General features: G+C 32.0%; 1 protein-coding gene across 15 annotated transcripts in view; it reads right to left on the bottom strand.

The window, feature by feature from the left end:
* Nucleotides 1-15,521, bottom strand: part of Synd (protein kinase C and casein kinase substrate in neurons protein Synd) — a 51,081-nt gene that overhangs the window by 12,807 nt on the left and 22,753 nt on the right. For 2 of the 15 annotated variants that reach the window (XM_086913135.1, XM_031920282.2), the window contains exon 1: nucleotides 11,245-11,478. The exons of the other annotated variants lie outside the window; for them this stretch is intronic. The gene's annotated coding sequence lies outside the window, so the exon portion shown is untranslated. Of the gene's footprint in view, nucleotides 1-11,244; nucleotides 11,479-15,521 lie in introns of those variants that run through there. 15 annotated transcript variants of the gene reach the window in all.

The raw sequence follows: 15,521 nt of genomic DNA, 5'->3' as shown, positions 1-15,521 counted from the left end.
AATGCTTACCGATAAACAATATCACTTTGATTATCGATCGAAGATAAAAAAGAAATCTATATACGAAGAAATTACGGAATATAATAATAACGCGACGAAAAAGTCATGGAAAAAAGAGACGAGGGGCGAGATAAAAACAAGCGAAAGGATGAAAAATGTGAAGGAAGAAGCATAAATCGTGGAATGTTGCCGGTCGAGGAGTGTCGAGAGTCTTTAACGTCTTCTGGTGTGTGGAGGAGGAGAAGGTCGAATCAAGGCTTCGTGGGGTTCGATTTTCGGCGTCTCTCGAGCGAGGAACAGGTGAACGAAATGGTTTCCTGTTTCTTTCACCTTCACGTGAAATTTGTGCGCGCGTGTGCGAGCGTGTTTACGAGCCTGTTGCGTGGACGAGCGATGTGCAGCGCGCGAGCGTGACGAGAGAGAAGGCACTGCTGCACCTTCCCGCAGAATCCTTTCGCAGGAGAGAACACGAGGGAATGAGTGCGGTCATTCCTAAGCGTGGAATGTTGCTCAACCAGCTCGATAAGCGCTACGATACCAGAGGCGCCACGATTATTGCTATTGAATGGTTATTCGTGCTTCTGAAAGGACCCTTTAGCTAGGGAAATGAACGGTGTAGCCGGCCAACAGGCGGCGCCATCTTTTATCATTTTAATTCTGTTTTGCTTTCGGAAAGTGTGTAACGTTTCGAGATATAGAATCGCTATGAAATATACGTATCGTATTTATCGTGACGAGGTATCATATATTTGTTTCGTATTATTATTATAAGTAAAAATATGGACATCTCTTGAAAGATAAAGAATTGTGCCGCGAGGAAAATTATGCAGTTTTAGAAAAATCTATTAAATATAGGTATATCTATGTTAATGTACTTTGACTGGTTTAACTGGTTTAAATAAATTACAATATTTACGAGTCATATCATCCAGTTATATCCAACTAGTTTCATAAATCATTATGACAAATGAAACATATTTTGAAGCTACGAGTAACGCAATCTTGAACTTGAAAATCCTTGAATATCACCGAGCATGATCGAACGAGCGATCAGATTTCGACGTTTTAGTGTCCGGTGGTAGTTAATCCCAGCTTCGTTCAAGGTTCCCATTATTGTGCAACGTACGATTGTGTAATACATCGATTTATAAATAGAAAATACGTTCTAATTTTTTTTCTATCTAACACGAAAAATATTATAATAACGAAATACCTCACTTCAAAAGAGAACAAAAGAGCAAATTTATACATATTTTCTAAAACTGTCTAAATTTCATTGCACCATACACGAAAAAATATCTGTACAATTCTGTAGTACAGACTAGTGTCTTTCATCTCTACGATTCGTATTTTGAACGAATTTGAATTTGATATTTCTTGATTCTAATGTCTCTAACGATGAGATTATTTCTATAATTTTTATTAAGCTCAATTATCCCCCAGGAAATCTCGATTGTGTATCAAAAAACTGTATTCGATTCTATTAATTTCTCTCGCGTAAAACCATCGAACAGCCGTTCGTAATCGAGAAAATAAAATTGGTGGCGTTGTTTAAAAATAAAAAGCGATGGGACGATGTGTCTTGTAAACGAAACGATGTGTAATCAATGACGATTAAATCCTCGCCTTTTACATAATCGCCCGTAAAAAGGAGAAACAAAAACGAGTAGGCGAAATACAATTCCAGATGAATCATCGTTTCGTTTGTTATGTCGCGATTATCGAACCGTTATCGACTCGATGCTGAAAAAAGAGCAGTAGAAAAAAAAAAAAGAATGTATTCGTTAAAAATCGTTCGCCAATTCTTCCAGACATTATACATACATATATATATATATATACGTATATAAATTCTAATATTTAATTCTATCGATAAAACGTTGCGATCAATAAAAATTTCGGTCAATAAAAGAGGGAAAATTTATCTTTGATCGTCGTATTTTTCTTCAGATTGTTTTTTTTTTTATATATATATATATCGATATGATAAAATTGTCGGCGAGAAAAAGAATGTTGATAAGATATTAAGAGATGAGAATAAACGTGATTAAACGTTTCTCTCTGTCTTCTTTTTTTTTTTTTTTTTTTAAGAAATCGATTTTAACGAATCTTCAACGAATCTGTATCTAAATTTTTAACAAATACTTATTAAATAATTATAATTTCAATAATATTAAAAGGAAAAAATTGTAATTTTTGAATCGTGTCGATATATTACATAATCGACCGTGGCAATCGTTTCCAACACCAAGATTGAATTCAGTGAAGTTTTTTTTTTTTGTAAAAATAAACGGTTATCGCTGATACGATTACGCCAGAATGTTATATTCTTCACTCCGTCATATTAATAGCAACAACACGTTGAAGAAACTTTTACACGCTGTCTCTCCTGTTATGCTCGTTATAAATATAATTATGAATAATAACTTTTTTGATAAAAATAAAAGAAGAAGAATTTGGTTAAAATGAATTAATAATAAATAACATAGAGCAAGACAGTTGTCCAAATAATAAATATTTCTCTTATCCATCGAGACATTTCTTCCCTTGTCTGAATCGATATCGAATTGGAAAAATTTGGCGCAGCCTTTAAAAGCAAGGAACGGGAACGAACAAGCTGGTAGACTACTTTTAAACAGATTGTTTAACCAAAGGCACGAGTGATACCGCAAGAGATGGCGAATCTCGTCGTCGTGGAATTCGTGTCGCGATGCAACGGTGAATACAATGGTGAGAATACAACAGGCGGAAGGGAAATGGACGGCCTTAAAAGCAATCCCGGAGGAAGAGAGTAAGGAACGTTTACGTGTATCGAATTCCTTTTTTTGTGTCCAACTATGCGCCTCCTTATATTATTATTATTTTTTTTTTTTTTTGGAATGTTGTAATAAAACGTCCTGGCCTAATTCTTAGGTCTCTGCATTCGTTGAGGAGGAAATAAAAAATTATTTCTGTCCAAATTCATTCGTTCCACGAGTCGAATTTAAAACAATTCGACTTGTTTATGGAAAGTTTCATTGAAAGATATTCTTCAAAGTTTTGTTCATAAATTGGTTCCAAGAAAGATCTTAGAATCGTCGATTTCGAGGACTTAAAATAATAGGAAATAATAACAAGTTTCTAGTGCTGTCTCACCAATAGATTTCTGTCTGATTAAGAATTAAAAATAAAACAGGAAGTGTTAATAACACGTGGGAAAATTAATTTAATTTTTTCGAGTCAAATGATTAAGATGCTGAGACAAAACAAGGAGAAATTATTATTTCCACTGAGTATTCAGAGAAAATCGTTTCGAACTTCCAATTTATGGAGAAAAGTGGAATCTTCACTTTCGATATTTGTTAACGAAACAGCTCGATCGAGTGCCTCGCGATTTTTAAATTTTTTCCAACCTACGGATATTTGGTAAATTTTTTTAAGAAATTATCATTCGAACTCGAGCCGTGGGTGGATCGGGGTAGAGGTGTTGACCTCTTGCTCACCAACTTCTTAACTCCTCCTCAGATGTGGCTTTCTGGAGCGTCTCAAAGAGCACCGGAAACGTGATTGTGCGGGGAAATGAGGCTCTTTCTGTGGCGACACGTTGGGCAATTCACGTTCTCAATGTGCCCTTACCTGAAGGGGGACGGATTCGCGGGGTGTTCACGCCAGTGAACGAAGAATCATCCTTTCATGCACGCTTTTGAATAAATTATATTCAGGGCAGATTAAAAAAGAAAAAATCTCGTCGAATCGAAATTTCTTTGCTCTTCGACCGGTATTTTGTATTCTGCAAAACATGCTCGAAATGAAATTTGGATTTTACAATTTTATTGATCTCAGAAAATTTGATAAGAAACTTGTATCAGGATAGATTTTTCTTTAAACGATAGAACAATGACAAATCGTGGATATCGCATACAAAATTTGGCGACATGAATCGACGAGTGAAAAATGTTATTAATTGACTCGATAATTTTGGATTGAACGTCAAAACGTGCGTTTGACAATGGAACGGTGTAACAGCAATCTGTCGACGACACTGAGATCGACCTGGTTTTCATTACGTCCTTGAATTTATGTGCAGTATCCGTATAATACGCCCAATTTTACGGCACGATTGAAATAAAATGCCGCTTCGATAAAAAGATCGAAACCCGAACTTGCATAACCACGTGTTCGTTTCGAGCTAAAACGCGAAAGAAAATTATTTTATTACATTAATTACATATGCATATTATTAACAATCGATACACACGCGTTATCTTCACCTGTCTGTTTTACATATTTTATCCTCGCGTTGGATAACATCGAGTTCCCTAAATATAAATCTAGGTTAGTCCGGTTATTGAATTCCGATAGATTAAACGAAATGTCAATCGGTTCGTGATACATAAACATCATTAATCGAATTGTGGATTCATCTTTGATAATTTTGTTACAAAATTCGAATATATCTTATTTAGAAAATGGAAACGCAAGAAGGAGTGAATTTTCAAGAGGAAAATTTCATTATCGCGTGTGAACGAATTTCGCAAAATAGTGGTTCGTTAGTTTCCGTGTATTTTTAGGTTGCTTTGCGGGATGAATAGTGAAAGCTTTCAGGCAAATTGCCAGATTTTCGAATGGAGAGAGAATGGGAGAAACGATCAAGTAAAAACTTAGAGATGTAACAATTATGCGTATCCTCCTTCGAAGAGAATTATAATTCGAGATTGTAATCAGAGATATGCACGAAAAAAGAAAGAAATCAATGGTAAATAAGAAGAGAGCGTTTTCTGATTTTCGTTTATTGGAACGCAAATTCGAAAGCAAAATTATAAAAAGGTTGAATTATAAGCTTTACTTGCTTACTCTTAAAACACTATTCGAATTTGTATGCGTAAATACGATTGGAAAAAATTGGCAAAACAAATAATCGTAACGATATCAAAATAATTATAACACGATGATATTACGTATTTCTTTATCCGATAGTATTTTTAGCTAGTTTTAAGTGGCGGCAAAAACTTTTGTACTCCGTTATCTTATAATGAATATGTATGCACTTTCAATTAGTAGTTTCGTTGTTATATTTTTTTTCTATATTCGCGTTCAGAAAAACACGAAATGTTTGCCACAGAGTTGGAAAACACAGGGCAACGTTGCAATTAGGCCAAGCTTTTTCCATTGGCCTTGGACAAAAAGCCCTTTACTTGATGACGTCATGCGTTAGAAAAGATGTTGGGTCATGTTGGGCGACACTTGGATCATCGGACAATTTCCATCTTTGAAATAACCAATCTTTCCCCCTCCCCCCCTCCCACAAGAAGAACAATCGAACAGACACGAAGAATGATTTTTTTACTATTGAAAACGATACTTCTTTACACATTTATCAATGTGTGTGTACGCTTTCAAGATGATTAAAAAAAAAAAAAAAAAAAGAGAGAGAAAAATCGATCGAACGATCGATTAATATTTTCCGATAAAACGTTTCGCTTTTTTCTCGATTTAAATTTTATTTTATTTCGAGATATTGAATTGCGTCGGATGAATAAAATTTTTGGATCAATCGGACTTGTAATTAATAATTCGAAATAAAAAAAAAAGAAACTAAAAATATGAACAACAATTGTAAATGAAGATAGAAATTGGCATAGCAATACAAAGTTGCACGGGCCTCTTCAATTCAAGGGGCTGTCTTCCTCGAACAAAAGAGCTTTTTGTCAAGACCTATTTCAGCATCGATCCAGATTCAAATCCTTTCTTTGTGCTCAAAATCCTCCTTTGGGATTTATACACAAACTTGCCCTATGCTGCTCGCATTTGACATTTTCCTTACAATACTTCTCGTCTATACTTTTTTTTTTTTCTTCTTTCTCTCTAATTGAATATTCACAATTGAAATTATAATTATTAGATTGCATTATTAATTATTAAAATTTAAGAAATCTAACTGACACACCAAGGATTTAGAGACAGGTTCGATAATCGAGAAAAGAAAATACAAAAATTTTTTTTTTCAAAAAATTCCACGTCCGTTCTCGACAATTAACGTCTGACAAAGTTCTTCGAAGTTTCAATCGCCTCCTTCGAAAGTACAACCTTTCCTCGTCAAAAAATTTCAAAGAGGACGACAAACCAAATTTTAAAACGCGAAGACCATATTTCGAACGAGAAGGAAATTAGATATCGGCAAAAGTAAGTGAAAATCGTGTGAAAAAGCTTTTACAATATTTATTAAAGACGAGGCTAAAAAATCATCTAATTGGCCGATCCTTCGATTAGCCGAGGCAACCTAGTATGACGACTTGCCACAACTTCCTTCCTCCATTTCTTCTTTTTTCATTGTCTCCTTCGAGCCACTTTTCCAAATTCTTTTCACCACCAAGTATTAAGTAAGCGAAATTCCAACAAAAGGCTGGAAAATGGATGAGAGTAGCGAGCGGAGTGACACGGAGGGGGAGAGAGAGAGAGAGAGTTGAAATATTCGGGGCGTAAAGGTTCCGACAAATTTCAACGCCGTGTTTCATCCAAGTCGTCGAGATTTCATTTTCGCCGACCAGAAATCCAGAGAGATTTTCGGCTGGAAGACGTTTATGGGGGTTTAATTATGGGCGAGCGAGTTTAATTATGTTGTTTGGCTTAGTCGCGAAACTAAGTGAATAACGAGTTCGAGCGGGAATTAATAGAAGGATGATAATAAGGAAAATTTGGAAAATTATTTTTTACGTACGAGGCGAATAATCATGTTTTCGTGAAAAATCATATTATTCGAGGATTATCTTATTTTCAATTTAATTAATTTCGATGATTTATTAACAATGATTTAAATTATATATGAAAGAGAAGAGTGATTTGTAACGATCTTTCTTTCCATCTAGATTCTCCACAGATTGCCACTTCTTTCACATTTATAAGAATATAAAATTTTATTACGTTTGAAATGTACGAATCTCGTGTCGGATATCCATTTGAATTATCGCGGAGCATGGATAGTTTTGTACGTGTAATTCCACGCCACAGATGCAAACTTTTAATTAACGACGTCCCGTTTCAATTTCGCCCGAACTTTCCTTTTATCACGAATTATTTTTCCGTTCCTTTATAATTTAATTATTCTCGGTGTTTGAAAAATGGAATGGAAGCGGGGGAGGAAGCCGCGTAGATACCGATAATTATCATCTCCCTGCCTCTGTAAACAGGGTCAGATGAACGGAGGGACGTTACTCCACGAGCTGTGATCGAATTAATTCGTATCGGCGAGGAAAGTCAAGGTTAATGATCGGTAATGGAGGACGAGAGTTTGATTAACGGTGAATTGAAGTTGAATGGCGTCGTTCAGTCGAGTTTTTGAAAAAGAAAATTGTCGAGAAGAATTTATTTTATCGTTGATAACACGCATTTCGTTTTAATGCTCGTGTGCATTATTGCAGGTACGTGACGGTAGGAAAATTCTTTCCCATCCGCCGCCATAGCGAATGCAAGGATGAAAATGATCATCTTGGAAGGATTGTCTGCCTATATTTATATACAATTTATCTCCATTTGTTTGCGTATTATTAACTGACAAAATTCGATTTGACTCGTTTACCGGTTCTAATGTAATTGATGGATATCTTTTCATCGTAATCATCGTATTTCTCGAAGAATTATAACGTGAACTAGCCGAACTAATAATTCTTCTTACGTATCCTACGCATCTTGATCAATCCATAACCTCTTTCATGCAAGTCGAAAGGGATACTTGGGTTTGAAAAAATGCAGAAGAAAGCATAATTCGAAGGCCCAAGTGTGCGCGAGCGTGTAACGAAGCGAAACCGTAACATGCGTCTGCACACGTAATAACATACGAAAATAACGAAACAGAGGTTATGTTGCAGCATAGAGAAGTTGGATCCTTCCTCTTCCCTTCTCAACTTCCTTAAATTATCAAGTTGTACCGTGTATTTGTCGCTCGTGCAACATTCACGAGTGTTTCGAAAACTTGGTTAATTAGAACTCTCCAGTTTTCTACCATTTTCACTTAATCACTTTCGATGAAATTTTTTTCTCTTACGAAATAAAAACTACAATCCAATCTTTCCAACGTTCGTGATATTATAATTTTGTGAAAATTTTTGTGACAATTTATATCATTTACAATTTCAATCATCGCCATCTTCGTTTCATATTTTATATCTCAGAAACTAAAATCGAAACAAAAATATTATATTGTAGAATTGTATGAAAAGAAAAGGTTGTTTTTTATAATCCCATAAATATATCGTTGAAAATACATCGATTAATATTGCAATTTCGAATCTTGTTAAAGCTTTCGTATCCGAAAATATCATTCTGAAATCTTCGCAAAATGTTCGAGAATTCAATTTATCACGTTGGATTAGATTACATAAAATTTCCACGTGATATCTCTCTGTATTTGTATAAATTAAACACGGAATATTTATATTCATATCGTGGCATTCCTCGTACATAATGGCGCGAGGAGTCGGTTCCTCGAGATGCCTAGATTCTTCTATGGCTCCGCTGTATAGGAGAGATTGCGCTCGCGCGGGCAAAAATAAAATAGAAAAGTGGGAAATTACACGGTGAGGATGAGGTAGACGCGTCCAGAGACTGCGTTTCCTCTGCCAAGGATACAGTTAATTTCGAACGCGGCCGAGGCAGAGAAACATGGCTAGCGGTTTACCCATAATTCTCAACGAGAAGGAAAAGCACAGGGTATGGCTCTCGTCTTATTTAAAATATCCCTCGTTTAGCTCCGTTTTAGAAAGATGGTAATTATATCGTTAATTATTGTAACCGCGCACAATATAGTCACCACCGGATTTAATCGTGGAAGGATTCCTTTTCTAACCTTATCTATCCAGCATTCCAACACTGTGTTACGAGAAAATGCGTGGAGTATTATTTTCTTTTTTTTGAAAGAGGAAAATTAATTTTAAAGTTTTAGCATTCTTTTAGATAAAATTTTGTGTGGAAATATTTTTTATCGTAAGACGATAGAAAGATAAACATGGAAACATTTCATAATTTGAAAACTTTCTCCGTTGAAGAAAGATTCTCGTATGTAATTTACAACTTAATACTTTCAAATTTTAATTTTAACACATTTGTAACAATTTTATTCACGAGTTTTCGAACATTTTCATGAATCACTATGTATTTATAATCATATAATTTAAATTGATATTTATTATTAGTTTCTTATTAACCCTTAAGTGGTTATTTCGTATATATAAGTATGTTATAACTAAAGTCATTGAATAACGTAATGACATACGGTATAATAATATATGCGCATTATTTTGTTACAGGTAATAAGAAATTATATACGAGTATGTTTTATAGGTGTTCATAGTCGTATTTCGGTACATTATAATTAATATTTTATGAAATATAATATTTTATGTGCATATGTTGTATGTATATTGGTTATATCATTAGTTCGAAAGTACATTTAATTAATATCCGCAAGGATATATAATTGAGCGTTATAATATTCATTTTCAGATTTAAAATTAATAGTAAAATAGTATTTCAATATAAAAATATCCCGAATAACGTATCTGTTTAATGAGAGCAAAATATCGTCAACAAACAAAAATTTCTATGTATATATAAATTTTTCCACGAATGATTTCTCGTACAAAAAAAAAAAATAAATAAATAGAATCTCTAAAAAATGATTAACCGGATGCACGTTTTCATTAAATTATTAATTAAAATTATTCAAATTGAATTTAATTAAAACATAAAAAAATATTAATCTATTCGTTGATTTCTATAAATACATTCTATAAATTCTATAAATAAATTCTATAAATAATTCTATAAATAAATAAAAAAGAATTAATATTTAATTTACTCTATACAATACAAAATTAATTTTCACGAACAACTCTTTCCAATCTATCTCTTTCAGAAAATCGATTTTTATATTTGATATTTAAATATCAAATGTATCTCAAATGATAGAAATTATTCATAAATATTTACGATGTATTAATCTCAAGTGACCATGATTTTATATTGTAACAATCGATCAAAAAAGTTTGAAGTTATACTATATATTCCTGATCATAGTGGATACATGTGTGTATTTCATATACATAGTGATGCATCCTGTCATCGAAGCGTATCCTTGATTCGCTCCTCTATACATATATACTTATAGTATTCCGTGACGCACATTTTATAAGCATACATTGTGATTCTATACTCGCAATTGTTTACTTGTGCAGATCGTTCGAAAGATTCAACGCATAATGTGTGCAAAGCAATTTTAGATCGATATTCAAGTATATTTTGAAACTACTGTATTTCAAAATTACGATTTTAAATTTCACTATAAGATTGTATAAAAATTTCACACGGAAATATCAAATTATCGAAAAATGCACAATTATCGGATTCTACGATAATTATTCGTCCATTTTTATTTTTATAGATGTGTGAATACTTATATTGGTATATGTAACGCTTGGAATATTGTTTTAGGTTATTAGCAAAGTGTTCGTAATTAAAATTGATTTCTGGAATGGAAATTTTTATTTTCTCTTCTTGTAAATTGTCGTACGCGTAAAAATCAGGGAATTAATTAAAATAAAGAATTAAATTATCGGTAAAATACACATTAGACAAGTTTTTTTAACAAAGACACAAAAGTTTCAAACGATAAACAATAAACAAAGTTCACAGAAATGTATTGATAAATTATTACAATAAAACATTGTCGAAAATTAAAAGAAAAAAAGAAAAAAAAAAGGTTTCCTTTATTGCTTCAATTTAAGAACAATATATTTTCAATATATTCAATATGAAACACTTGGAAAGAAAAGTTTAGTCGAGTTTAAATTAAATTATCGAAGAATTAATTATGATAATAAAAATATCATCATCGTTTATCTGAAATACATGTTTTTATATAAAATAATGAAAAATCCTTGATAAATTGAATTTCTAAAAAATCATGATCCAAAACTTGCACACGCATGCACACCTAAGCACCATTTCAAAAGTAATTCCTAACCTAACATTTACACATTTTTCGTTAATTCACTTACTGTCACTTAATACCAATTTATTATCACTAAATTTAATTTATTATTTTCAATATTTTTCCAAAAATACAGGAATCAACATCACTACACAATTTTAACACATGTATTCTACAATACGTATTTTCAATTTTCGAAACATCCATAGCTTTTCGTTCAACTGACTTTACGACCATATCGGTTCTCTAGATAAAATGTAGGAACGACAAAGGACTTTTACCTTGTGAGCATGACATGGTTAACTTTGACGACACTCATCAAACGGAATTTTTCTAATCTTCGACAACTCGAGAAACGAAACTACCTCGAATATCACTCGAAATCCGGCACTGGAATCACCGCATATTTTCGTCGCTTCGAAAAAAAACGTGATGGATCGCGCACGAATTTATAAATAACGTGTGTCGAGCGAAGTCACGTGAAATCCCTACAGTACAACGGTTCGTACTGAACTGACGGTTCTCTCTCCAGAACTGACCGACTGTGGCTCGATGAAAAAAAGTATACATACGTAAGCTGTATGTACGCATGTACGTATTACGTATTCGTTGGAAGAACAATTAGTCGAAACGATAATAATAGGTAACGCTTCATTCTACGACTTGATCCAATCGATAAAATATAATATTTGGAAATATTTTTTTTACATGTGCGTTTATTTTAAAAATAAAACTGACAATCATTTTTCACGGAAATAAAACGATCTAATAAAGTTTCTAGTAATGTTTATAGTAAATTTTTTTTCACTAATAATAGATACATTGTTCAGTATTAATTGAAAATAATATATTTATGAATGTAATATATATAATTGAAAAATAAATATATTAAGCCTAAAAACAAACGAAATGAGTGAGAAAATAATCACGTTTCTTTAAAGAAAAGTATAGGTTAAGTGAGGTTATATTAACTTCATTTTTATGGAAAATAATCATTATTTTTGTATTTGATAATTCAAGAAAACGTTTTAGAACACAAATTTAGATAAAATATTTTGCAATTAGAATACCTATACGCATTTTATCACAATTAAACAATTAATTTCTCAAACTATTCGTTTATTTAGAAATATATAAAGCAAAATGAATGGACTTTATTAGATGGATTTAAATTGATATTCATATAAAAAGATAAAAAATAAATTTTTTTTTCGAGAAAGAGATAAAACGAATCAAAAGTTTTTTTTTAGATGATGATGTAGATTTCAAGATAACTTTTGTTTTTTTTTTTTGGATTTTATAAATATATTTTGATGTTGAAATAGCGTTTTATCGGACGAATTTCGTCATTTCGAGTAAAAAGAAAATAAACATTTTTTAATTTGATTTATTATTTAGAAATCTAGAATTGTGATATTTTTGAATCAATAGAAAATTGAATTGTGCTATAATATTATATTATTTTTATTATAAATTATTCCAATGTATTATGATACAATTTGAAGTCAATATTATAACCAAAAATAGAAAACAAAACAATTGAAAATTAATTTTTTAAAAATAACACTAAAATATTTGAATATTAAATATTTTATAGTTTAAAAGTTTGTTATAAACTATCTCGTACCATTATATAAAAATTATATTAAAAAAAAATAATACTGAAACTTTTGATTTTATCTTCTCGAAATGACCAATTAAAAAAATTGTTCTATAATTCTAACCTATATTATGATCTACTCACGATGTTTCATATGAAATAAAATTATCGTTGATTTTGATAATATAATTTATTAGTATTGAATTTGACTAAAAGTATACGAATACTTTTACGAGTGATTGTACATCGCTATGACTCTCAATCCGCCATTTTACAGAAGAGATGGAATTAAAATGTAGCGCCGACGTTTGAAAATTAATATTTGACCTGTTTTTTTTTTCTAAAAGTGAAATAATTACCAGTTTAATGAAAACACCAATGAATATTTCCTTTATCGAGTAACCGAGATTAAAAATTTTGTAAAATGTATATTTTACATTTTCTATCACTATCGTAAAACGTTTCTTATTCTTTTTTATGTAAAATATAATTACCAATATTTTTATCTCAAAAGAATTACACCGCGTTTTTTTCATTCAAACTGCGTAATTCTTTCGATGTAATAAGATGACGAATCAATGAGTGTTCAGCGTGACACGCGCGAAATCAAGATAGCTATACCCAAAGGCACACGTTTTAACCGCTAATCGATTAAGAACAGGAGAGTGTCTGCGTAACCACCACTCCTTCTCGTAAAAATTTATTAGCTTATACCGCTAATTAGCAGTTGTATACGCTTGTATCGTAAATCCGGTCAAGGATGGTTATTCTTCGTTGTGTATGTCATGTCAATTTTCCAACTAATCGTCGATTCGTAGCTATTTACGACGTTTAGAATGAAAATTGAAAAATAAGAATAATAAAATCGGATTGAGCGTGTTTGAATCTCTACTCTACGATCTATATATAATTCTCGAGTAAAAAAAAAAAAAAAGATAAATTTTGAAATATTTCGACGATATATGATATCATCTTCTGTTTAATTAACATCGATAATTAACAATTGCTTTTCGCAAGTAAATAAAACTTAATTGAAAATCGTGCAAAAACTGAAGACATCGTAAAAAAAAAAAAAAAAAAAAAAAGAGAGAGACTTATATATATAACAATGATATATTGTTGACTTTACTACAAATATTTTCATATCCTAATCTCGATAAAATTAATTTAATAGATCTGTAAACTGTCGACAACATTACCAAATTAACGACCATATAATTTATTTATCCAAAGAGATATGATCGATTATTATGCGATACATACACAAGCGTACATTACCTATACGTCTATTTCTATTTCTTCACGAAACAGGAAAAACCAGTTATTTTAAAAAAAATTCATTTTCCTCCCGACAAAGATAATTTTTAAACTCGAACAAAATAGCGCCATTTAGATTGTATAACGCGTCGCGAAATGTAATCAAAACTTAATTTGAGCTGGATTAGCATGCACGTGGTATAGACTATAACAATGTTGGTCAGTTTATCCGAAGCCAACCAAATTCGTTACTACAAGCAGTTAGAAAGCTTGTTTCACTCGGAGGTTATTTCTCGTTTCTCCTTACCTGCGTTTAAAATTTTCTTCATCTTATTTATCTTAATGGATCGTTGCACTCTTAATCACTAAAACGTTGATTATTTATTTTTACCCGATTTAAACAAATCGTTATAAATATATTTGAAATTTGTACATGATAAAAATATATCTTTATACAGCCAAAACTATAATTTTATACAATCCATTCTTATCTTATCGTAATCGAAATAGAAGACTTTAATCGAATTTAGAATAATTTCTACTAAATCGAACCCTTCTACCTGTGCGCTTAATTAAATTAAATTGCAAATTAAATTTTCTTCTGTAAATCGTATACAATCAAGAAAAATTATTATTCTCGTTTCTTTCCTCCTCCAAATTTTGCAATCTCCGTGAGATTCAAAGATTTTAACTTTCAACAACGAAGAAAAAGAGTAATTACAATACTAACAACTCGATAATTAAGCTTGAATCGATATTTTTACGTAACCAGTTTTCAACCTGTAGAATCGAGCTCCTAAACGAATGTATCAATACCCTGTGTAAAATTCAATGGACAAACAAGTTAGAATCAATTGCCGCTTCATTTCTGCTGCCAGCAATCACGCGTGGTTAATTCACGAGAGATGTGGTAAAAGGAAAAACCGTACTATATTTCTTGTCTCTATTGATTATGTTACCGATGGAGCGTTCAAAGGGGGTTGGCTTCCTCGACTAGCGAAGCTTGATGGGTCGAGAGGCCCTATTTGTGTTCAATCCTGTTATAAATCTGACGATGATTATATCGTACGTGGAAGAAGAATCGTTTATGTACATTTTATATATATATATATATATACACACACACACACACGTATATATATTATATGAATTCGATTTGTATATCCATGGTTAATGAACTCTTAGCAAAAGAACCAAACTTGGTGTTAGACAATTTACGACGTGAAGCACAAATAAATGATCGTCACTCGTGAAAGCGACTTGGGTTCTCGGATTTTTATTACACAATACGACACATTTATGCGCTATAAAACTTAATCAATCCGCAACATCGTGCGAGATTGGTGTCTTCATTTGTCCATCCGACGAGGAGACCCGACAATTTACTTTTATTTCAATCATTTTATAGTTTATGGAGAAAATTTACGCAGTACTTAACTAATTAATCGTCGATCGATATGTTAAAAGGTTAAATAAATCGTTGAAAAATCTGCTTCAATCGATATTAGATATTCGAAAAATATTTCTCGTATATCCGCCAATGGAATCCACGAGCTGCACTCTAACTGTTCCGCCGCGAAAAAGAACGGTTCAACGGGATGCTTCCCGCTCCAAATACGACAAGTAATTCTAACCTATGTATAACTTATTTCTCGATGATACGCATCAGAATCGGATCTTGATTTTTCCAGGATCGAGCAT

Source organism: Apis florea, unplaced genomic scaffold, assembly GCF_048593485.1.
Source record: "Apis florea isolate Af1SG1 unplaced genomic scaffold, ASM4859348v1 contig_3496_pilon, whole genome shotgun sequence".
NCBI lineage: Eukaryota > Metazoa > Arthropoda > Insecta > Hymenoptera > Apidae > Apis > Apis florea.
Note: the sequence above shows the minus strand (reverse complement) of the source record. Positions and strands in the feature narration are given on the sequence as shown.